The 24,748-nt window shown below is 39.1% G+C and overlaps 1 protein-coding gene and 1 non-coding gene across 3 annotated transcripts in view; one reads left to right on the top strand and one right to left on the bottom strand.

Moving 5' to 3' along the window:
- Positions 1-24,748, top strand: part of PLS1 (plastin 1) — a 126,780-nt gene that overhangs the window by 28,956 nt on the left and 73,076 nt on the right. The window lies entirely within an intron of this gene.
- Positions 15,751-15,823, bottom strand: TRNAG-UCC (transfer RNA glycine (anticodon UCC)). Its single transcript has one exon. It is a non-coding gene; the product is annotated as a tRNA-Gly (tRNA).

The following is a 24,748-nucleotide window of genomic DNA, read 5'->3' as shown; positions in this document are numbered from 1 at the left end:
GTGCTGAAAAGTATATCAACTCATTTTTCCCAGTTGCTGAATTCAGATGATACAAAGAATCCATGTTATCTCCCAGTCTTTTGAAGGCTCTTTTTGAGTTCTTCTCTGGATATCTTCCTCTATAAGTTCCTGTTCAACACTGAAGAAGCCCGTCATATCTTGGACATAGTCGGTACCCCAAACTACTTATAGATTTTAAAGAAGTAAAAATTAAACAATTGCAATTGTATTATCTGTACACCCCAATTCGGCAAGATATATGTACTTATTGTTTCCTTACAATGTTGTTAACAAAGAGAACATTGCTAAGAATGTCAAGAGTAGGTGAGGAAAACTGGGATTGTTAGAGATGAAGTTTCCGATTCTCCTTTAATGAATATATTAAATCATGTTCAGTCAATACTTAGCAGTATATTGGGGGTAAGGGAATAGACTAAAAAGTGGGTCTGTTTTTGAATATTCAATGATGTACGTGTGCAAAAAAGTATACATATGGTAAATGTGTAATGATGAATTTTTACAAAACGATACTCCCATGAAATCAGCATCTATATCAGAAACCAAAATTGTTACCAGCACCCCAGAAATCCTTCTGCTTCCTTTTAGTGGTTACTACTGTCAAGGGCTATTCACTACTCTGATGCTTTAGAAGTTTGAGAAATGGACTGTTTTTAAAATAGAGAAAAATTCTTATAATTGTGGTGAAAATACTTCTTTTGAGTAATTGTTCAGTTGCCAAGTTGTGTCCAACTCTTTGCAACCCCATATACTGTAGCCTGCCAGTCTCCTCTGTCCATGGAATTCTCCGGGCAAGAATACTGGAGTGGGTTACCATTCCCTTCTCCAGAGGATCTTCCCAACCCAGGGATGAAACTCGGTCTCCTGCATTGGCAGGCAGGTTCTTTATCCCTGAGCCACCTGAAGCCCCATGTGGGTTTACAGAGATTTAAAAAAATCTCTCTTGCCCTGAATGTGCATTTAAGCACAGAACGGTAAATTCTTTTCTAAATATTCTTGCTTTATTTGATAGTTTGAGTTAAAAAGCTACTTTGAGTCAGATTATTTCTCAATATTTATTGAATATGTTAAGGGTTCAAACAACCCCTTTGCCTCAAATACCCACAAGTTTTTAAAACTGTACCAGGCACTTGACCCTGATTGATGACTTGGCACCACATCTGTTTCTACATATTTTTTATTGAGATCAAATTAGTATATTTTATATTTTCTCTGGAACTTTGGTTGAGGTTCATAGTAGTGTACTCAAAAAAAACAAAAACAAAAAAAACACCACCAAAAACTGTTGTCAGCAAAGGTGGCAGTCCCCATACCACATATTTTAGCTGTCTACCACAACACTTTCTTAGCTGAGTGTAAAGTGAAATTGCTTGTAGCAAAATGAGATGGATAAAATGTTAGAATAGTTGGATTCAGGGCTGTAGTTCTTATTCTGTATTCATTCTCTGTGTTCAAGGATGTCAAAACATTATTTCTAAATGTAAAGGATTGGAAACAACCTTGCCTAACCAATATGAGTGCTTAAATAAATCATGGTATAGTCATAATGTGGACCATTATGAAGCCATGAAGGCATGTTTCAAAAAAAAATGCTTAACTATATGGAAAACTTCTTAATAGAATTAACTATGTACTGAAAAATGCCAACTTTGTAAAAAGAAAAAAAAAAGTGCATCCTTGCACATGTGTGTAGATGAAAGACTGGAAATTCATAACCCATTGGCTCTAGTTGTTTCTAAATAGTGTGCTTGAATGCAACTTAAATTTTTTATTTTACAAATATTTCATTTATAGATTTCTTTTCAAAAATCAGAAAATACACAGAATATTTTTCTTTTTAAAAGGATGTATTGGGTGGATAATGACTTCTCTTGAGAAGTAAAGTCTTTGGGGGAAATAAACAAATAAATGTCGCTCAGTTGTGTCCGACTTTTCAGGACCCCGTGGACTGCAGCCTGCCAGGCTCCTCCGTCCATGGAATTTTCCAGGCAAGGATACTGGAATGGGTTGCCATTTCCTTCTCCAGGAGATCGTCCCAACCCAGGGATCGAACCTAGGTCTCCTGTGTTGTAGGCAGACGCTTTTACCTTCTGAGCCACCGGTTGTGGGGGTGGGGGGGGGTGCGGAATAAGACATGGCAAATAAATAGCCTAATTAAGAGGTGGGCAGAATTCCACACCACAGCCACAGGGTCACAAACATCTATTCATGAATAATCATCCTTGAAATAATGGAACTTTCAGTGCAAGAAACTTTAATGGTCACTTCATCCAATTTTCTATGTAAGAAACCCCAAAACAACATCATCTGCCCCAAATGTACTTTGAGCCTAAGTTGGAGCAGACCCAGTGAGGAGACCCCCAGTGTTCCAGAGACAGCCCAGGTTGGTTGTGGAACACTTGGCTAGGATATGTTTCCTTATGTTGATGTGGAATTTGTTTCTTGGTATTTCTGCTTGATGGATCTGGTTCTACCATCTTGTGGCCATACAGAGCAAGAGAAAGCCTTTCTTCATTACAGGTACCTTTCAAATATTTAAATATATGTATGTGCATTTTTAGCCATCACTGAAGAGTAAGTTAGGTGTAATAGGCTGCACCCATTTAAAGTGGACTTTTTTCTTTCTGGATGTGCTAGATCTTCATTGCTGCAAGCAGGCTTTCTCTAGTTGCAGTGAGCAGGGGTCTACTCTCTAGGTGTTGTGTGGACTTCTCATTGCTGTGGCTTCTCTTGTTGCGGCTCGCAGGCTCTAGAGTGCACTGGTTTCAGTAGTTGTGGCATAGGGGCATATCTGCCCTGTTCTGCGGCATGTGGAATCTTCCCGGACCAGGGATTAAACCCATGTCCCCCGCACTAGGGTCCCAGGTGGCGCAATGGTAAAGAATCCACTGCGAATGCAGGAGACACGAGAGGCTCAGGTTTGATCCCTGGGTTAGGAAGATCCCCTGGAGAAGGAAATGGCAACCCACTCCAGTATTCCTTCCTGGAAAATTCCATGGACAGAGGAGCCTGATGGGCTCCATGGGATTGCAGAGAGTTGGACAGGACTGAGCATGCAAGCACATACCCCACCCCCCAACCCCCTCACTAGCATGTGGATCCCCAATCACTGGACCCCCAGGGAAGTCCTTGGCATGTTGTGACAGAGTATACACCCTTAAAATCATCAGCACAGCCACGATGCAGAACATTTTCATCACTCCTTAAAGTTTCCTCCTGTCCCTTTGCAGTCCATCCCTCCTTCATCCCCTGTTCCAGGCAACCATTGATCTAGCTTCTGTTACCATCGATTAGTTTGCATTTTCTAAAATTTCATGTAATTGGAATCATACAGTAGGTACGTACTTTTTTTTAAAACTGGCTTGTAATATAACTTTTTCGTTCACTTTATGAAGCAGTTTTGTTCCATTCTTTACGTTTATGGAGCCATCATAAAAGGTGTTTCAGACTTTGTCTTCAGAGAAGTAATCATTTAGTGAAAATGTATTATAAACTTTATGAGTAAACCTTCACTCACTTAAAAAGTAGCTGCTGCCGCTAAGTCGCGTCAGTTGTGTCCAACTCTGGCTCCCCACCAGGCTTCCCCCGTCCCTGGGATTCTCCAGGCAAGAACACTGGAGTGGGTTGCCATTTCCTTCTCCAAGGCATGAAAGTGAAAAGTGAAAGTGAAGTCACTCAGTTGTGCCCAACTCTTAGCGAGCCCGTGGACTGCAGCCCACCAGGCTCCTCCGTCCATGGGATTTTCCAGGCAAGAGTACTGGAGAGTTGAATTACAATCCTTCAGGGCACTTTCCAGCTTTAACACTGTTTCATTCTATGTAATGTTTCTATTTACTGTTCAAAGCTAATGCTGTACCTTTGATTGAAATTAGCCCAGTGACTATTTTTTTTTAAAAACTCAGTAGGCTGTAGGGTTTTGTTGTTGTTTCAGTTTGTAAAGTTTAACACAGTTTCCTTATCATTTTATGAATGTCAATGTATACATAATTGTTAATGATTTTTCACATGGGGAAGGAAAGCTACAGTGGCAAAGGAATATTTATAAAATTCATGTAAGACCTCGTAGGGCAGGCAGCCCATGTCGTAGGAACTTCTTCCTTCTTCTAAAAGGTGAGTATCCTGACATGTATATGTACTTAAATAGGTATATGGTAAATATCATGGTATATTTTAAGCTGTATAGTCATAATCAAACAGATAAGATGATGACATTCACATTTTTGCCTTTTTTTTTTTTATAGTTCCAAACCACACCCAGTGCAAATTGACCTTACTGCTTGAGACCAATTGTATTTTGAGATTGAAATCTATAGTAGTAGGCAGAATACTTAAGTGTGGAGTTAGTTGCTTGTTTCCTTTGGTCAGATACTGACTTTGACAGAATTATTTGGAAATAGACATAGTTTAAAGTGACTGAATTTTGAATATTCTGAATTGTTCTCTTTGGATGTCCAAATCTCAGGTGATCACACCAACAGAAACAGGTATGCAAAATTTTCCTTATGTTAATAGGAAAATACAGCCTCAGATTCTAGAGCTGCTTTTTAAAAATGTGATTGTTAAATTGAGATAAACCTCCTCATGTTTGTTGTTGCTGGTTTTAGTGCATTCTTGCTTTGGGAGTCTGGGTAACTCTACATAATCAGTGCACAGTGACCATGATGTGAGAGTCATATAATTTTTAATTCTCTTAATCTCTGTCTTAAAAATTATTTCTTTCTTAAGCAATACTCGTTGGGTAAGAAAGGACTGTTTTGGTTTATTCAGGGTTTGATAAATTAAATTAATAATTTTTGCTTTGGCATTAATTTTCCGTTTAGAAAGATATATGCAATTTTAGGAAAATGTTAATATGACTGAATATTCTCTTTTTGTGTCATCTAGAATGTGTATGTATTATTGCTTCAAAGCCTGATTCTTTCATTCTGATGAAACAGTGCTTGTAGTCTATAGTTTAGTCATGTAGAAGCAAAACTCCTCTTTTTTTCTTAAAGAATTCCTACAGATATATAAAACAAATATCAATAGAGGATATTGTAGGTGCTAGGGCTATGACACGGAGAAGGCAATGGCACCCCACTCCAGTACTCTTGCCGGGAAAATCCCATGGATGGAGGAGCCTAGTAGGCTGCAGTCCATGGGGTTGCAAAGAGTCAGACACGACTGAGCGACTTCACTTTCACTTTTCACTTTCATGCATTGGAGAAGGAAATGGCAATCCACTCCAGTGTTCTTGCCTGAAGAATCCCAGGGATGGCGGAGCCTGGTGGGCTGCTGTCTCTGGGGTCTCACAGAGTTGGACACGAATGAAGCGACTTAGCAGCAGCAGTAGCAGGGCTATGACACAATTATATACATCCACCTGGAGTCTGAGGAAAACATCTTATTTGAAATAAATTCTTTATCATTTTCACTTACCTATATTTTGAAGTCTTGGAGATAGGGCTTCTGCTTCAAAGCCTATTTTCACTGTTTCACTGAATTTGAGAAGAGACTGTATGTACGCTTTCAGAAAGGGCTTCCTATAAACTGTGTGCAAATTCTAGAAAAACAGGTTGCCTTTCAATGAGCCTTTTTAATGGTTTCTGAAATTGGCTGAAGAATCTACGTATCTTTACCCCACATAGCCTCGGTGTCTGTAGCTGCCTTAGTTTAGCTCTTTTTCTCAGTAAAGCAGAAAATGTACAGTTCCCAGCCCTGTAACACTGAGACGCTCTTGAATGATACATGTCGAGGAAACCTAGATACTGGTATCACTGGCAATTTGCATTGATCTTATTGCCAGAGAATGAAAGACTCTTGAGTTTTCTTGAGAGAGACCCGCTTTTAAAAAGCTATAAGTGTGTTTCCTTTGTGCAGTGACCTGAGGTCTCACACTGAAGTAGAAAGTTAAGACCTGACTGTTGAGCTCTGTGAAGCAGTCAACTGTTTATTCGTAGTCATCATAGAATAGGGTGACTCTGGCTCTTACTAGAGAGACAAACACATCATGACCAATTAACTCTGGAGACTGAGTGCCATGGACAAATTCCACATAATTCTTAAAAAAACAAAAGAGGCACCAACTCTTGAAGGCTTTCTCAGGAGCCAGAATTGAATTCTCTTTCCTGTATTGTGCCCAGAGTCCAACAAAGGCTGTGCCCTCCTGCCAGTCCTTTCATAATGAACAAGCCAAGTGTTCAGTTGTGTTCTTGTGGAGGAGGGGGATGACATTCCTTTATGATTCCCAGTTTAGATCAGTTTACCACCCAAAGCATGATATTTGATTACCCTTATTATGTTACTTTGCGTAGCTACAAATGTTGCTAATGGTGTGGCCTTATCTAGCCATTTAAAAGTCCCTGTTCGTGCTGCTTTACTGGTCAATGCTATAAAAGCCCCTATTGCTAAGGACCCTAGTAATAAGTAATAGGAGCCGATGAAGAGGGAGGGAGCAGTATACTTGGTTAGGCGTGCACTGCAGGCGCATGTATCTTGGACTCCTGAATATATTCCACTGACTGCCTGATGCCTGTTTTTTTCTTCTAAGTGCTGATTTTAATCTCTAATATCCAGTGTGCCTGGGCCTGAATTGCTTTGAGAATGGTGAAAGTTTGCTGGCCTTTTCTGATGACATTCTTCTTAAGCACTGAGGTTGCTATAGTCCTTCTTTTTCTTTCCTTCCAAAAGTTTCTGACTTAGTTCTCAGTCTTGCAGGATAGAAGCCATGCTGTCATTAACTAGTAGGAGCAAATGAGGAGAACCATCCTTTTATCTATTCCAGCGGAGGTGGAAAGTTGAGTGCTTTTTCCTTGGAGTAGTGGCCTTTAGGCTTTTTTCCTATTTCTTTTTTCTTTACATTTTTATTTTATATGTACTATAATTGACTTACAATGTTGGGTTAGTTTCAGGTGAACATAAGCTTTTTTAATTGTTCTACTCCCGTCAGTTAAAAAAAACAACTTTGTTTTGTATACACAACACTTTCAAGGTATACATTTTTAACTTACTAATGTATTCAAGCGCTACTTAATGTATATGTGATATACACTAGAGCCCATGTAAAAATAAATTTGAAAAAATAAGGTGATTTTTTAAAAAAAGTTTATTGTTAATTAGAAGGATTTTATAATACCCTTAGCAGATATGATGCAAGAGGCAATATGGTTTATTTTATTTTTTAATTGGAGGAAAATTGCCTTACAATGTTGTATTGGTTTTTGTGTACAACAGTGTGAATCAGTCATAACACTGTATGTGTGTGTGTGTGTGTATATATATATATATGTATCTCCCCTCCCTCGGAAGCCTCCTTCCCCTCCATTCACCCTCCATGGAATATGAGCCTGGGCCCCAGGCACAATGAAAATAGTACCATCTTTGACATCAGTGGATGACCTAGGCTGTATAGATTTACCTTACCTGTTTACCTGTTTTATCCTCATGTAAAATGAGAATAAAATAATATGAGGAAACATAATATTGGATTGGCCAAAAACCTTTTTCCATAAGATATTGCAGAAAAATCTGAGCGAATTTTTTGGTCAGCCCAATACTATTGTAAGTGTGTGTGTGTGTGTGTATAATCATGATAATATTTTCAGTTTTGCTTAACTCACTGGGTTGATGTGAGACTTGAAGGTCATATGTGAAAGTGCTTTATGAATTAGAAAGCGTGTAAGACTTAATTCTCTTGCATATGGGACATGTTGGTGGTTGTCTTTAGTCTTTGCTTTTAGGCCACTATGAAGAATCAGTTTCATACTTATTTTTTCTTTCACAAAGTTGAGGTCATTATTATTAGCTAAGAATAAAATCTCTAGTAAATTTGCCTGACATGTTTATACTAACTGAATAAACAGAGTTATAGGAAAAACCTGTCACATTAAAACATGCAAAAAAAAAAAACCATGGAATCAACCTATTTAAGTTATTTTAAGATACTAGAATTAAGTAAAATTTTCTAAGATTGCGGAAGTTGGGTAGGGCCAGACTAACTCTGTAAGCAGAATGATTAAATTACCCTGGGGCAGGTCCAGCATACCTTCCTGGGCCCAGCCTTATATGGAACAGTGGCGACATGGACCTTGACACTTGTTTGATTATATGACTCTAGTGCTCACCAGCTGAGTGGTATTGGGCAAGTTTCTTAACCTTAGAGAACTTGAGTTTCTTTATCAGTAAAAATAGATGTAACCACTACTTTGGGAGGTAGGTTTAAGGATTAGAGATAATTTATATCAAGTGCCTGGCAGTAGATTCTCTTAGTGTGTGCATAGTATCAACTGTAAAAAAAAAAGAAATTACACTGTTCCATGTTTGTGCATCCCTGTGTCCACGCAGATCTGCTGTTATAACCCCCATTCATCATTTAGCCTTTCATTCCAGATGTATTTTATTTAAACTTAGAGGATGAGATGGTTGGAGGGCATCACCAACTCAGTGGACATGGGTTTGGGTAGACTCTGGCAGTTGGTGATGGACAGGGAGGCCTGGTGTGCTTTGGTTCATGGGGTCACAAAGAGTTGGACACAACTGAGCAACTGAACTGAAGAAAAAAATCCTGACACTCTTAAGCATTTCCTCTTATTTCCAAATTTAAATTTTAGCTTAGGGAAGTTGCTATATAATTTAGTCTGAAAAGAAGCTTTCTACTATATTTTCTTAAGACCAAATAAAAAGGATGATTAAGTAAGATGCTCTATGGAAAGCAGGACCACTGTATACATATTGTTGTAGGATGTTTCCTAATGTAATATTATTCTTTTCAAATTTTCTTTAATATTTTAAATTGTAAAATAAAGCATGCAGAAGAATAGAATAATATAATATACACTCATTTTCTCTACCCTGATTTAAGAAATGTCAGCAATTTGTATGTATCAGCTCTTTATTTTCTTTAAGAAATAAAACACTAATGATATGATTGAAGGCCCTCTCCCATTTAATCCCTTTCCTCATCTGAAATTGGCATGTGTTAGTTATTCTTTCTGTCCATCTTACTATTTTTCCATGAACACTTTTCATTAATAATATAAAGTACTTGAAACTGTTTACAAATATCTGCTATACAGCTTTCTCATTTAACATATATGTCCATGATTTTTTTTCATATTAATACAGATAACTACTTCATTTTAACTTGTTGTGGAGTATTTCACTAAATGAATATTCTAACATTATCTAGTCTTCTGATGATAGACATTCAGGTTGTTTCCAGTTTTTTGATACTATAAATAATGGTGTGCTTTTACCTATACTTTGACTTATTTATACAAGAGTTCCTCTGGGATGAATTGCTAGAAGTAGGATTGTGGGTCATAGAATATGCATAGCTTCACCTCTTTTAGATATACTACTTTGGAGAGCACTATGGCGGCAGAATGACCGATCTCTTATGCTCTCTCCAGTTTGTGTCTCCGTCAGTTTTATTTTTGGCAGCCTGATGGGTTGAGGATTTTAGGTCATTGTTTTCATTTGCCTTTTCTGTTTTATGTAGCTATTAAAAGAATGTTTAGAATCTATGCCATCATTCCATTAAATAATCATACATGTACCTAGGTTCAGTTCAGTTCAGTCGCTCAGTCATGTCCGACTCTTTGCGACCCCATGAATTGCAGCACGCCAGGCCTCCCTGTCTATCACCAACTCTCGGAGTTCACTCAGACTCACGTCCATCGAGTCGGTGATGCCATCCAGCCATCTCATCCTCTGTCGTCCCCTTCTCCTCCTGCCCCCAATCCCTCCCAGCATCAGAGTCTTTTCCAGTGAGTCAACTCTTCGCATGAGGTGGCCAAAGTACTGGAGTCTCAGCTTTAGCATCATTTCTTCCAAAGAAATCCCAGGGCTGATCTCCTTCAGAATGGACTGGTTGGATCTCCTTGCAGTCCAAGGGACTCTCAAGAGTCTTCTCCAATACCACAGTTCAAAAGCATCAATTCTTCGGCGCTCAGCTTTCTTCACAGTCCAACTCTCACATCCATACATGACCACAGGAAAAACCATAGCCTTGACTAGACGGGCCTTAGTCAGCAAAGTAATGTCTCTGCTTTTGAATATACTATCTAGGTTGGTCATAACTTTTCTTCCAAGGAGTCTTTTAATTTCATGGCTGCAATCACCATCTGAAGTTATTTTGGAGCCCCCAAAAATAGTCTGACAGTGTTTCCACTGTTTCCCCATCTATTTCCCATGAAGTGATGGGACTAGATGCCATGATCTTCGTTTTCTGAATGTTGAGCTTTAAGCCAACTTTTTCACTCTCCTCTTTCACTTTCATCAAGAGGCTTTTTAGTTCCTCTTCACTTTCTGCCATAAGGATGGTGTCATCTACATATCTGAGGTTATTGATATTTCTCCCGGCAATCTTGATTCCAGCTTGTGTTTCTTCCAGTCCAGCGTTTCTCATGATGTACTCTGCATAGAAGTTAAATAAACAGGGTGACAGTATACAGCCTAGGTATGTATATATAAATGAGTATTTGTAAATTTAAATAGTCCAAAAGGGTATTGGATAGACTATTCAGAAGCATCTTATCTCAGTAGTAATAGTGGGGAACTATTAGCCCTTAGAGCATGATTTTTCAGCCTCAGCACCATGGAAATTTTGCACTGGATAACTCTTTGTTACAAAGGGATCTTCTGTGCATGGTATGGTATTTAGCAGCATCTCTGGTCTCAACACCCTATGGTGGTCTCAACACTAGATGTCTATAACACCTCTTCACTCATGCGAGTCAGACATTGCCAGATGTCCTCTGGGGAGCATAATCATCTCCTGCTGAGGAACCACAGCCCAAGACTAAACTCTGCTTTGTCCTGCCTATCAGAGCTTAAACATAAGACCCCCAAAAGATCAAACCCTTCCCAAGGATTTTTCTGCATTTGAGAACAAAGATCAAGAGTGGTTATAGGGCTTTTTTTTTTTTTTCAGGAATAGAAAAAAAAGTTATATGAGATCTCAGTGGGTACTAAGTAGCCAAAACAGCCTTGAAAAAGGAAGACAAGGTTGTAAGACTCACATTTCCCAATTTCAAAACTTACTACAAAACAATAATAATCAAAATTGTACTATACTGGAATATAGACCAATGGGCCAGAATAGAGAGCCCAGGAATTCACCCTTGTGTATCTGGCCAAATGATTTTTGATAAGGGTCCCAAGACTACACAACGAGGAGAAGACAGTCTCTTTAATAACTGGTGTTAGGAAAACTGGATATCTACATGCAGAAAAAATGAAGTTGGGCTCTCCTAATACAATATACAGAAATTAAAGTGCATCAAAGACCTAAAAGTAATACCTAAAATTGCAAAGCTCCTCAAAAAATACATAGAGGAAAAGCTTCAGGACATTATATTTGGTGATGATTTGTTGAATATGACAACAAAAACAAAAGTAGACAGGTGGGACTACATCAAACTTTAAAACTTCTGTGTCTCAAAGGAAATAGTCATCAGAAAAGGCAACTATGGAATGGAAAAAAATATTTGCAAATAATATAGCTGACATAAGTTTAATATCAGTTCCCTATAAAACATATAGGGAACTTCTGATTTGGTTCCAGACCATCATGAGAAGGCAAATACTGCAATAAAGTAAGTCATATGAATTTTTTCATTTCTCAGTGCATGTAAAAGTTACATTTATACTATACTATAGTTTATTAAGTGTGCATAGCATTATGCCCCAATGTATATAATTAATTTTAAAAATCCTCTATTGCTAAAAATTACTAATCATCTGATGATGAAGGGTTGCCACAAACCTTCAATCTGTAAAAAAAAAAAAAAAATGCAATATCTGTGAAGTGCAATAAAGCAAAGCACAATAAAATGAAGTATGCCTATAACCCTATTAAAAATGAACAGAGGACTTGCATTAGCAATTCTCCAAAGAATATATCCATGTGGCCAATAAGCATATACAGAGATATTCAATATTACTATTCATAAGAGAAATGTAAATTAAACCCACAAAATCACCTCACACTCATTAGAATGGCTAATATCAAAGGAACAAGTGTGATTATGGGTGTGGTGAAATTGAAACCTTTGTGCACTGCTGGTGGGAATGAGAAATGATGGAGCTATAATGGAAAACAGTATGCTTCCTCAAAAAATAAAAAATAGAATTATCATATGAATCCAGTAAACCCATTTCTGAGTGTATATTGAGAATAATTTAAGGCAATACCTCAAAGAGATATCGCAGGGCTTCCCTGATAGCTCAGTTGATAAAGAATCCGCGTGCAATGCAGGAGACCCCAGTTGGATTCCTGGGTCAGGAAGATCCGTTGAAGAAGGGTTAGGCTGCTCACTCCAGTATTCTTGGGCTTTCCTTGTGGCTCAGCTGGTAAAGAATCAACCTGCAATGCGGGAGACCTGGGTTCAATCCCTAGGTTGGGAAGATCCCCTGGAAAAAGGAAAGACTACCCACTCCAGTATTCTGGCCTGGAGAATTTCATGGACTGTATAGCCCATGGGGTTGCAAACAGTCGGACAGAAGAGTCGCAAAAAGCGACTTTCACTTTCACTTTCATGTTCATTGCAACATTATTTACACTAGCCAAAAGATGGAAGCAACCCAAATGTCCATCAAGAGGTGAATGGATAAAGACTATGTGATATATATACAGTGAAATAATATGCACCTTAAAAAAAGAAGTTCTGTCACATGCTGCAACATGGGTGAACCTCAAGGACATTATGCCAAGTGGAATAACAAAAGGACAAATACTATATGACTCCATTCATATGAAGTATTTAAATTAATCAAAGCCATAAAAACAGGAAGTAGAAAGATAGTTGCCAAGGGCCTGGGCGAGGGGAGTGCTAGTATTTTATGGGTATAGATTTTCACTTTTTCAAGATGAAAAAATTTAAAGATCAGTTGTATGACAATCTGAATATGCTTAGTTTACTGAACTGTAAACTTAAAAGTGGTTAAAATGGAAGTTTTAATGTTCAGTCTTTTTAATCACAGTACAAAGTTAAGAATAATTATAGGGATGCAAGAATATCAGTTACTCAAAAAAGTAAATTTTACAGTGTCTCATCCAATCAAAATTTACCAGGCATACAAAGAAGCAGGAAAATAATGACCCATTAATAAGAGAAGAAATCTATCAAACAAAACTGACCTGGAAACTGAGACAGGTATTATGATTACCAGACAATGACAATAAAAGGATTGTTAGATTCCATATGGAGACATGGAAAATATTTTAATAGACCCATATTGAACTTCTAGACAGAAAATTATAACATCTGAGATGAACAATACAGTAGATTGGTTTAAGGGCAGATTAGACAATGTACAGGGAGGCCTGGCGTGCTGCGATTCATGGGGTTGCAAAGAGTCAGATACGACTGAGTGACTGAACTGAACTGAGACAATGTAGAAGAAAAGAATAGTGACTTCGAAGCCAGGGCCTTAGAAACTATCCAGAATAAAATAGAGAAAAGAATTACAAAAAAATTAAAATATCAGTGATTTGTGGGACAAGTTCCAGTCACCTAATATACATGCATTTAGAGTCCCTGAAAGACGAGGGAGAACAGGAAAAATATTTGAAAATCATGGTTAAAAAATTTCCAGATTTGATGAAAAGTGTAATCCTACAGATCCAAGAAGCTCAATTAACCCCAGCAAAAGATGTGTAAGGAAGATTACATCAAAGCACAAAATTGTTCAAAAGCAGTGATAACGATCTTAAAAGATACCAAAGAACAAAGGCATATTACGTATAGAGGAAGAAAGATAAAGATGATACAAATTTCTTGTTGAAAACAAAAGTATACAAGACAGTGGAGGATCATCATTAAAGTATTGGAAGAAAAACCTTTGACCTATAATTTTTTTTTTGGTCACACAAAACTGTATGTGGGATCCTAGTTCTCCAGCAAGGGACTGAACCCACAACCCCTGCATTGAGAGCGTAGAGTCTTAACCACTGGACAGCCAGGGAAGTCCCTAACCTACAATTCCATACTTAACAAAAATATATTTCAAAAACAAAGATGAATTCGACTTTTCAAACATGTAAAAATTGAAAAAATTCATCACCAGCAAAACTGCACTACAAGAAATGTTACAGGAAGTCCATCAGGCAGAAAGAAAATGATGCCACATGGCAATACAGAAATATAGACCTATACAAAGGAGTGAAGAGCACCAGAAATGGAACTATATAAGTAAACGTAAGGATTTCCCTGGTGGCTCAGACGGTAAAGCTTCTGTCTACAATGCAGGAGACCTGGGTTCGATCCCTGGGTTGGGAAGATCCCCTGGAGAAGGAAATGGCAATCCACTCCAGGACTATTGCCTGGAAAATCCCATGGACAGAGGAGCCTGGTAGGCTACAGCCCATGGGGTCGCAAAGAGTCAGACACGACTGAGCAACTTCACTCACTCACTCAAGACCTGCTTAAAAAAAAACTGCTTGGATGTGGTGTTTATTATGTATACACTACATTCTAGCCATACCATCTTTGTCTTTGAGGCTCATTGTGGAATGTAATGATATACTACCTTGTATTATATTTGATGTTAAGAACCTCTGTAGCAGAATTTTAATTCCCAAGCCTCAAAATTTTGTTGTGTAAGAAATGTTTTTATTGTTGTACACAGTTTCATTGTCATCAGTACCCTTATAGAGGAAGACTTTTTTTAGTTGTACAGAGTAAAATTCAGTCATTTAAAATTGAACTCAGTGGTCTTCCCGTGTGGTACTTAGTTTTCAGAAATTTCGTGGGTATGAGAGTTTAGCTCAGGGCTGTGTTTCTCTGTCACTGGCTTCTGCTGAGACTTCAGTTCCTGCTTAGTCCCTGGGTGTGGCTGTCCCTCTCTGCTGCCATCTGCAGAAGTGTCAGAATCTCTACTTCGTCTGTAGTCCATGTGGTGTCCCTTCTTTAAGAGCTTGAATCCGTTCCAAATCCACCTGGTAATAGTGAAATGATGGAGGGTATGGGAAGAGGGAATGTAAACAGTAAGTTACTATTGATCAACTTCATTCTGTTGTACCTGAGATAACATACTGCCTGTCCCCAGTTCTCATTTCTCCCTGAAACACTCCCTGGATCATTGGGGTACACAAAAACCTCTCCCTCTTAATTCTTTGTGTCCAGACCACAACCATGCCATCTGCCTAGTGACATCTCTCGGAACATCTTAAAAGTGGTCTTAACATTATTTATATTGTTTTTAACATTTTTTCCTGATGAATGCTATTGATTGCAGGTGTAACACTAACATTGCAATTTAACTTTCTATTTGTGTGTTTTACATCCCCCTTGACTTGTGTGTAAGCTCCTGGAATGCCCAGATCAGAGATTTGATGTCTTGATGCTTTTCTTAGTGCTTAGCATTAGGCAAAGTGCATAGTTGGTCTTCAGTAATTATTGGCTGAATGAACAATTGAATGAATGTAAACTTTTTGAGTACAGAGAATTCATCTAGTATTTCTTTTACATCTCTTATGATGCTTAACATAGTATTGAATACTGAGCAATCCCATATTATTTACTTAATTTAATTGAACTGAGAGTCATTTTAACTTAATTAAAAAAAATTTTTTTTCAATTATTTATTTGGCTGCACCAGGTGTTAGTTGCAGCATGTGGGATCTAATTCACTGACCAGGGATTGAACTCAGGTCCTCTGCCTTGGGAGCATGGAGTCTTAGCAACTGGACCACCAGGGAGGTCCCTAAAAATTTTTTTTGGCTGCACCATATAGCATGTGGGATCTTAGTTCCCTGACCAGGAATTGAACCTGGGCCCCCTGCATTGGAAGCGTAGAGTCTTAACCACTGGACCACCAGGGAAGTCCTTGAGAGTCATTTTATGTTAACTCTTTCTACATATATTTACAGTGCCTGAAGAAGTCTAGAGAAGCCAGGTCTTCTACAGACTGCTCATTGAAAATAATTTAAAGTATTGGTTAAAATCAGCTGGGAGAGTTTTATAGATAGAATAGAGAAGGAAGTTGTAAAATGAGTGTGATTGCATCCAAGGTAAAATCATTTCATCAATAGGAAATAAAACTAGGCCAGAAAAATAAAAACCTAGCCAGTACTATTTGTGACGTAATTGTCATCACAATTAGTACTGGCCAGGTTTGTGATGGCAATTACTCAAGAGGATGTAGGACGTCCCTGGTGGCTCAGACGGTAAAGCGTCTTCCTACAATGTGGGAGACCAGGGTTCAGTCCCTGGGTCGGGAAGATCTCCTGGAGAAGGAAATGGCAACCCACTCCACTATTCTTGCCTGGAAAATCCCATGGACGGAGGAGCCTGGTAGGCTACAGTCCATGGGGTCACAAAGAGTCAGACAGGACTGAGCGACTTCCCTTTTCAAGAGGATGTAAGCAGACAGTGAATAGATGAATCCAGTTCATTTCTGTGAGGCTAAAGGAAAAAAATTGCTGAGCAAATTATTCCCCTGGTTTTAGATTTTGGTAGGATTTTAATGATCTTCCACACTTACATTCATATAGCAAATGTTCATTGAGCACCAACTATAGATAAACAGTGTGTTGGACAGTCAGTATTCAGCGATGATCTGATGAAAGTTGTTACTTACATCCCCAAATGCTTAGTCCTTGATGGAGGTGTGGTGGACAGAAAATACAGTGTGAAAAATGGCATTCACCAGAGTGTTGAATGACTTTCTTTGACATCACTGAGCAAAACATCTGCTCAGGGAGGAAGATTCTACTGGGGTATGGTCTTTGACCTGGATCTGGAATGATTACTGGGAATGTGCACCCCACCAGTGGGGTCTGGTTTGCACCCCATATAGCAAGTTTTTATGCTTCCTGGCACCATTGCTCTAACCAACTCTTATACTTTTTAAATTATGGGTGCTAGATTTCTCGGCAGAACAATGAAATTTCATTGTTTCAGTTTAATTTTCATTTAGCTTTTGGGTGGTGGTGTTCAGTTGCTCAGTCATGTCTGACTCTGTGACCCCACGGACTGCAGCACTCCAGGCTTCCCTGTCCTTTACCGTCTCCTGTAGTTGGCTCAAACTCATGTCCTTTGAGTTGGTCATGCCACTCATTTAGCTTAATGGTCATTTAAAAAAGATATTTTCAGGGACTTTCCTGGAAGTCCAGTGGTTAAGACTACAGTGCTCCCAATGCAGGGGCCTTGAATTTGACCCCTGGTTGGGGAACTAAGATCCTGCATGCCATATGGTGCAGGGAAAAAAAAAAAAAAAGATCTTTCAGTAGCTTAGTCATTTCTCAGTTAAAATTTTTTCTTAAGCAGTCACATATGGAGCTTGTCCTCTAACTATCTTGTCCTCTTTTGTTACTTGCTACTCCCCTGCTGTCTTCTAAGGAAGTTAGATCCTTAGGTGGGAATTGTGTTGGGTGATGGGTGAAAGGCTGTACGTGGTAGAAGCTGAGGAAAGAGTTGAACTGCTCCATGTAAGATAAATGATTAGGGTAGAGACTAAGGACAGCAGACTGAAGCCCAGAGAGGGGACAGTTCAGGAGTTGTGGTAGAGAAGGAGGGTTTCTCCCAGAGGGGAGTTTTCGGGAAAGATAGGAAAATTAGCAGAGTTTTGCCCAGTGCTGTGCAGTTTGATGCTTTTGAACTGTGGTGTTGGAGAAGACTCTTGAGAGTCCCTTGGACTGCAAGGTGACCCAACCAGTCCATCCTAAAGGAGATCAGTCCTGAATATTCACTGGAAGGACTGATGCTGAAGCTGAAGGTCCAATGGTTTGGCCACCTGGTGGGAAAAGCTGGCTTGTTGGAAAGGACCCTGATGCTGGGAAAGATTGAAGATGGGAGGAGAAGGGGATGACAGAGGATGAGATGGTTGCATGGCATCGCTGACTCAATGGACATGAGTTTGAGCAAACTCCAGGAGTTGGTGATAGACTGGGAAGCCTGGCGTGCTGCAGTCCATGGGGTCGCAAAGAGTCAAACATGACTGAGCAACTGAACTGAACTGTGCAATGTAAATTTTCTCTACCTCTCCATATTTCTTGTTTTCTCTCTCTCCATATTTCTTATTCAATGCATTGTTAGATTGGCTCTACCTAAGGGAGATATGTTGAAGCTGATGGGCATAAAGTAAGAGTCAAAGACTGGGTGAGGAGGGTCAGGGAGAGCAGAAGTGAACCTCATGAGGTAGCCCTTATGAGGCAACAGACTGCTGGACTATGGCAGTGACAGGTAAAGATGGAGTGGAGAAGAATATTCCAGAATTTGGCTTTGGTGGTAAGTTACCGGTTTTGGAAGGGAGAGAGTAATAGAGTCAAGATGACTTTGAGGCTTATAGCTGGGGAGAGTGCAGCTGTAGGAGATGTTCCAAGTGACTGGGACTGACCCTGGGAGGAAAGGTCACTGTTTCTGGCTTGTAACGGGGAGGGTGGATGCCAGTGACTTTCTCCTTTTTTAGTTTAATTTTTTTTTTCCTCTTTTGGCCCCAGGACTTGGCTCCATAATGTGGCCTATGGGATCTTAGTTCCCTGACCAGGAGAACCCACACAATTTGCGTTGGAAATAAAGAGTCTTAACCACTAGACCACCAGGATGTCCGATGCCTGTGCTTCTAAATGTATGACATAAACCTAAAAGAGGAAGCATCTCTCTTGCTTACTGATGATGCAAGGGTTCTCCTTGTTCCTGTTCTCATATATTCTCCGAGGTCCTGTTATAACCCAAGAGAGTAGAAAGGCATCTATGTAACAACTGGTGTTGCTCTTCTCAAGTGATACTGAGTAGGCTTTAGAGCTAACTTTGATTTAATTTAAGAAAACAAAGGGTATATTCTGAGGGTCGTAGAAAATATTATACCCTTACAAGTTAATTTTTTTTCTATTTTTTTTTTGGCCATGCCACACAGCATGCAGAATCTTAGTTCCCTGACCAGGGGTCAAATCCGTGCCCCCTGTCTTGAAAGCATGTTGTCTTAACCACTAGACTGCCAGGGAAGTCCCTACAACTTAATTTTTTTTTCAAATTCTTTTGTCCTTATTTGCTTTTGACAAATTAAACTATCAGTACTTAACATCTTTTATAGTAATAGTGATCTTGTTAATTTCTAAAGCTATATAACTCATGGCATATACACATTAATGCCTGTGTGTCTTAATTTTGACTGTATTTAATAGTTTTTCCTTTGAGTTCTCTTTTGATGTACATCTTCTCATCCAGCATTGCTGATGACTTGTCTGGAACTCTGAACACATTTTACTCAGTCTGAGTGCCAGCTCTTTCTCTGTGGAATAAGAAGTGTAGACTGGATTTTATCAGTGTTATAAATAATTAAAATTCATTGTGTCTAGATTTCTTTATGTGTAAGAATGAGGTGATCAATGTGAATCTACTTTGGAAAGTATAAAATGCTTGGCAAATATATAGTGCTGTTATTAATTTTTGTAGTGCCAAGATTCTGGTGAGAAAATTTCCGGAGCTGGTAGTGGATACTGCTTTCTTCCATTCTCTGATAGCAAAGGAACTTCATAATTCTTGAGCAAATATCTAGTTGTACTGTGAGGGTACCCATCTCTTGTGAATAGGAAAAGACTCTAACTTGTTCTGTTTGGCTGTTAGAACCCTTCACTGGCAGCACACAGGCTGTTAGAAGAATGATAAAACTATAGATTTGCTTTCTAGTGATGCTTTTTAAGAAAATCGTATTACATTTTGATAGTTAAATTTTTGTCTTATGGCATCCTTTGCATTTGAAAATATTTTTCAGTACTAATGATTTTTATCCATAATTTGTAGAAACTTAGGGTTTTAGGTAAGATTTCTATGGATCCTTGAAAACACACACCTATAAATGATAATTCCTTCCTTGTTAATAAAGAAATATCAGAGTTGGATTCTGCAGGTTGTAATGTAAAGGACCTCAGAGGGTCAACTCTGGAAAATACTGGTTTAATTTTTCTGCATAAAAATGAAGACTTTACAGTGTGTTCCGAGCACCAGCAGTGTGTGCTTTGGGGGTCGAAGTTCAGACACTGACACAGAAACACCCTGGGGAGGACTCCACTGCTCACTTGGACACAAGTTGGACCGAAATTTCTGTGTTGCTGTGAGTTATTTACGTAGAGTTTCTTGGCTAGAATCAGGAGAAAAGGAATTATAAACTGGCAGCAGGTAAGGCCCAGCTTATTCCAGTGCACTGGGAAATGACTCATGGATTCCTTTCTCTGACAGCACTTTGATATTGGTGTTGAGGCATTCATTCTAAATGAGATATTTGGCAATATAGGCCGTAACAATGTAGGCAGTTATCTCCCTAGTGTATACTTTCGCGTGACTAAGTCATACGTAGATAATAGGAGCAAAGTAATTTTCCAGAAACAAACAAACAAAAAAGCTGTTGTGAAATAATTCATATCACTTCCCCAAAGCTCATTCAAACCCTTCTGCCCATTCCATGAGTTTCTAACAAGACAGATCATCCTGTATCCACACTTCATCCTAACAGTTTATCCTGACAAGGAGGGTTCTAGGGCAGCTTGTAACAGGAAAAGGCCGCAGGATGTATAGGGATGGGAAGGAATAGATGGAGACTACTGCTATGAAGGCAGTATGTAACGAAGGATCTGGACTTGGTAGACTCCCTGAGTTTGAATCCCAGCTCTGCCACTTATTGGGAAGCTTTTGGCCTCAATTGCTTTAATTGTAAAATGGGGATTATAATGCTACCAATCTGATACTGTCGCTCTGAGGATTAAATGAGACAGTATGTGTACTGTTCAGAACAGTGCTTGGCCTTTGTGACTGCCCAAGTCTCCCTTGCTATGTTGGGACTTGCGTTGTGTGTGAGTGCTGTGTCTTGTTTGGGGGATGGGGATCTTGGGGGGAGATTTTATGAGTCAGGTTTATATGACCTTCTGGTGTTTTCATCAATCTTAATCTGTATTTATTTATTTAGTTTTGGTTGTGCTGAGTCTTTGTTGCTGTGCCGGCTTTCTCTAGTCTCGGTGAGCTGGGACTACTCTTCATTGCAGATCACGGGCTCTAGGGTGTGCCGGCTTCTGTAGTTGCAGCACATGGGCTCAGTAATAGCAGCTCCCAGGCTCTGGAGCACAGGCTCAGTAGTTGTGGCACATGGGTTTAGTTGCCCCCCAACATGTGGGATCTTCCCAGATCAAGGATTGAATTGGCAGGTGGGTTCTTTACCACTGAGCCACCAAGGAAGCACCTTCAGGTGTTTTTGTTTGAGTGAGATTAGTTCAGGTCAGGAGAAGATCGTCAGGAGTGCTTGCATTTGCTTTGGAATCAGATTTAAACTTTTATCTTGGCTTCATGCCAACACAGAGACGTGCAGAAGGCAAATGAGATTCTCTGTAGCTATAGGTCTTGTTTTCCTGGTATCCTCTGACCACTGGGATGGGCATGAGGCCTGGGCTCTGCCAGTCAGACTCCCCATCCTGGGAATGAGCCTGTCCTCCATGGATGGTGGTGGCTGAGGCATTTGGAGCTAGCATTCCAAAGTGGAACATCATAGTGTCTATTATGGGTCTCAGACCTTCCTGGCACCAGCCCTTCCAGAGCCTGCTTGTTTAACCCTCTCTCAATTCTTTGAGCCAACTTCCAGTGCAGGCCCTTATTGCTTGCAATCAAAATACCTTAATTGGCACCAATACCGAGCAGGTAGATTAACGTTTCTATTGTCAGTAGGTAAGGGAACACACGTGAAGCCAAGAGTTCTAGAAGTCATAGAAAAGTCCTCTTTAGACAGTGTGACTTGGAGAAGAATATAATTTGTTTCCTGAGGTGCAAAAAAAGGTGACTTTTGTCTTACTTGAATGGAAAAAAGAAAAGACTTCAGATTGGTCAATGTGGGTCTGTTCTAAATACAAAGTGTTGCATGCAGCCATCTTTAAAGATAGCAGGGGTTTTTTTTTTTATGTCAGAAATGGAAATTACCATAAGCAAAAGGGCTAAGAGAAAAATTAAAGACTTTCAAAGGAGTGATACTTTTTGAGTACAATCACTCAGCATCATTGTCATCAAGGAGTTAAAAATCGATTAAAATAAGTATATTTTGTTGCATCATCTTATCACCCTGAAAATGTTAAGTTTCTCGAGGGCAATGGCATAGCTTACATTTCTTCTGTAATTAAAACTTACATGGTGATAAGATGCTCTAATATGACATGGATACTTAGTTAAGGATTCCCAGAGATGCAGACATAGAGAACAGACTTGTAGATACAGCAAGGGAAGGAGAGAGTGGGACGACTTGAGAGAGTAGCATTGAAACATACATGTTACTGTATGTGAAATAGCTAGCTAGTGGGAAGTTGCTATATAACACTGTGAGCTCAACCCAGTGCTCCATGAACCTAGAGAGGTAGAGTGGGGAGGGCTGGGAGTAGGTATATGTGTACTTATGGTTTACAAGAGGGAGGGACAGAGGGGACATATGTATACTTGTGGCTGATACACATTGTTGTATGGCAAAAACCAACACAACATTATAAAGCAGTTGTCTTCCAATTAAAAATAAGTTTTAAAAAATTCTGTTTTGTCAGACCCGTGCTCTGAGGGGAGACCTCTAAGACTTTTCTCCCTTAACTGGGATTTGCATGTTTCTCTCTATACTTATTCATTTTTTAAGGTCTCAAATGGCGCCTCTTCTGTAAAGTTTTCCTTGAATCTTCTAGAAGATTCTTTTCCTGTTTTTTTCATTCCAGCCTGTACTGTGGTTGTGGAGGTGGCATTCAGTTCATTTTGAGGCCTGACCCCCTCGTAGGAGCTTTGTGAAGGCTCATATTGAAAAGGGGATCCTGAGGCCACTCTAGGCTCCGTGGGTAAGAACTGGCAATTGGAGTCATGTTGGGCGTGGCAAGGGAGTCTCATGCATTCGCCGTTGCTGTCAGCTGTGGTTTATTGACTCCCTTCCTAGATTATAAATTCTTTGTGGTCCCTGTGTTAGTCAGCGTTTGATTGCCTCCAGAACTTAGTACAACACCAAGCACCGCAGATGTTCTCAATAAACATGAGCTAAAATGGAATGAGGGCAGTGAAGGAGGTCATGGTGGAGTTTGAGCTGTGCTTAGAAATAGGAAGTGACATGAAGGAAAATTATGGGACCATCAAGAAGAGGCCTCAAGAGAAGGAGAAGGCCCTTCTCAGGATAGAGTGGGAAACAAGAATTGCTCACAGGGAAAGAGTAGAGTCTGGAGGCATAGGCTTAGTCAAAATTGTTGAGACTATAATCTGATGAAGGAAATTGAATGTAGTTTAAAGGGACAAAAAGGACAAGAGAGAATACTTTCTGGGAAATATGAACTTTTGGAATGATTTCCTGCGCTAGAATTTTCTTCTTCTTTTTTTTTTTTTTTTACTCATATACATGTATCTATTCTTTTTCAAATTCGTTTCCCATTAAGCTATTACATAATATTGAGCAGAGTTCCCTGAACTATCCAGCAGTCCTTGTTTGTTCATTTTAAATGTAACAGTGTATACATGTCAACACCAAACTCCCTAATTATCCCTTCCCCCCATTCATACCCTCTGGTGGTAACCATAAATTCATTCTCTAATCTGTGAGTCTGTTTCTGTTTTGTAAATAAGTTCATTTGTATCATTTCTTTCAAGATTCTGCATATAAGGGATATTATACGATATTTCTCTTTCTCTGACTTTCTACACTCAATATGACAATCTTTAGGTCCATTCATGTTGCTGCAAATGGCATTATTTCATTCTTATTAATGACTGAGTAATAGCCTATTGTATATGCATGCCACATCTTTATCTATTCCTCTGTAAATGGACATTTAGGTTGCTTCCATGTATCTTTTTGGACCATGTTTTCCTCTGGATATATGCCCAAGAATGGGATGGCAGGGAAATGAGGATAATTAGGCAGCTTGTGTAATTTTAAACAGCAATATAGTGACGTCTTGGGAAATTTTTGTAAACTGGAAGTCCAAAACAACAATAAAAGCAGGAAACAGACTTGATAAAGAAGCTAATAGAAGCGAAAACTAGAAAAAAAGAAGATACTCCATTAATTCCAAAGAAATCAAGAAAGGACAGAAAGATAAAATGGGTGGGAAAATAGAAAATAAATTATAAGGTGGTAGCCTTATGTCTAAACACATCAGTAATTACATTTAGTTAAGTAAATATTCCTATTTAAAGATAAAAATTGTTTGGATATTTTATATTAAATTGATAATACACTGCTTATAAGAGCTATGTTTTAAATATAGGGATTCAGAAAAATTGAAAGAAAGAAGCACTAATCCAAACAAAGTTGTACTACTGTCAAAGAAAGTTTTGAGGGAAGGAGTCCTAAAGTTTAGCATTTTAATAAAATCTGTTGTTTATTAGTCATATCAATATTAATTTCTTGGATTTGATGTGTACTATGTTTATAGAAAATGTTAACATTTGGGGAAGATGGGTAAAAGGTATATGGAGACACTTTTCACAATTTTTACAACTTTTTTGTAAGCCTGAATTTATTTCAAAATAGCAAAGTTAAAGTTTAGCATTTTATAATAGAAATGGGTCAGTCCATCAGAGGATATAACAATTCCACATTTATATGCACCTAGATCCAATCCATTCTGAAGGAGATCAGCCCTGGGATTTCTTTGGAAGGAATGATGCTAAAGCTGAAACTCCAGTACTTTGGCCACCTCATGTGAAGAGCTGACTCATTGGAAAAGACTCTGATGCTGGGAGGGATTGGGGGCAGGAGGAGAAGGGGACGACCCAGGATGAGATGGCTGGATGGCATCACCGACTCGATG

Source organism: Ovis canadensis, chromosome 1, assembly GCF_042477335.2.
Source record: "Ovis canadensis isolate MfBH-ARS-UI-01 breed Bighorn chromosome 1, ARS-UI_OviCan_v2, whole genome shotgun sequence".
Lineage (NCBI taxonomy): Eukaryota > Metazoa > Chordata > Mammalia > Artiodactyla > Bovidae > Ovis > Ovis canadensis.
The sequence above is the reverse complement of the archived record's forward strand: the minus strand, read 5'-3'. Positions and strand labels throughout refer to the sequence as shown.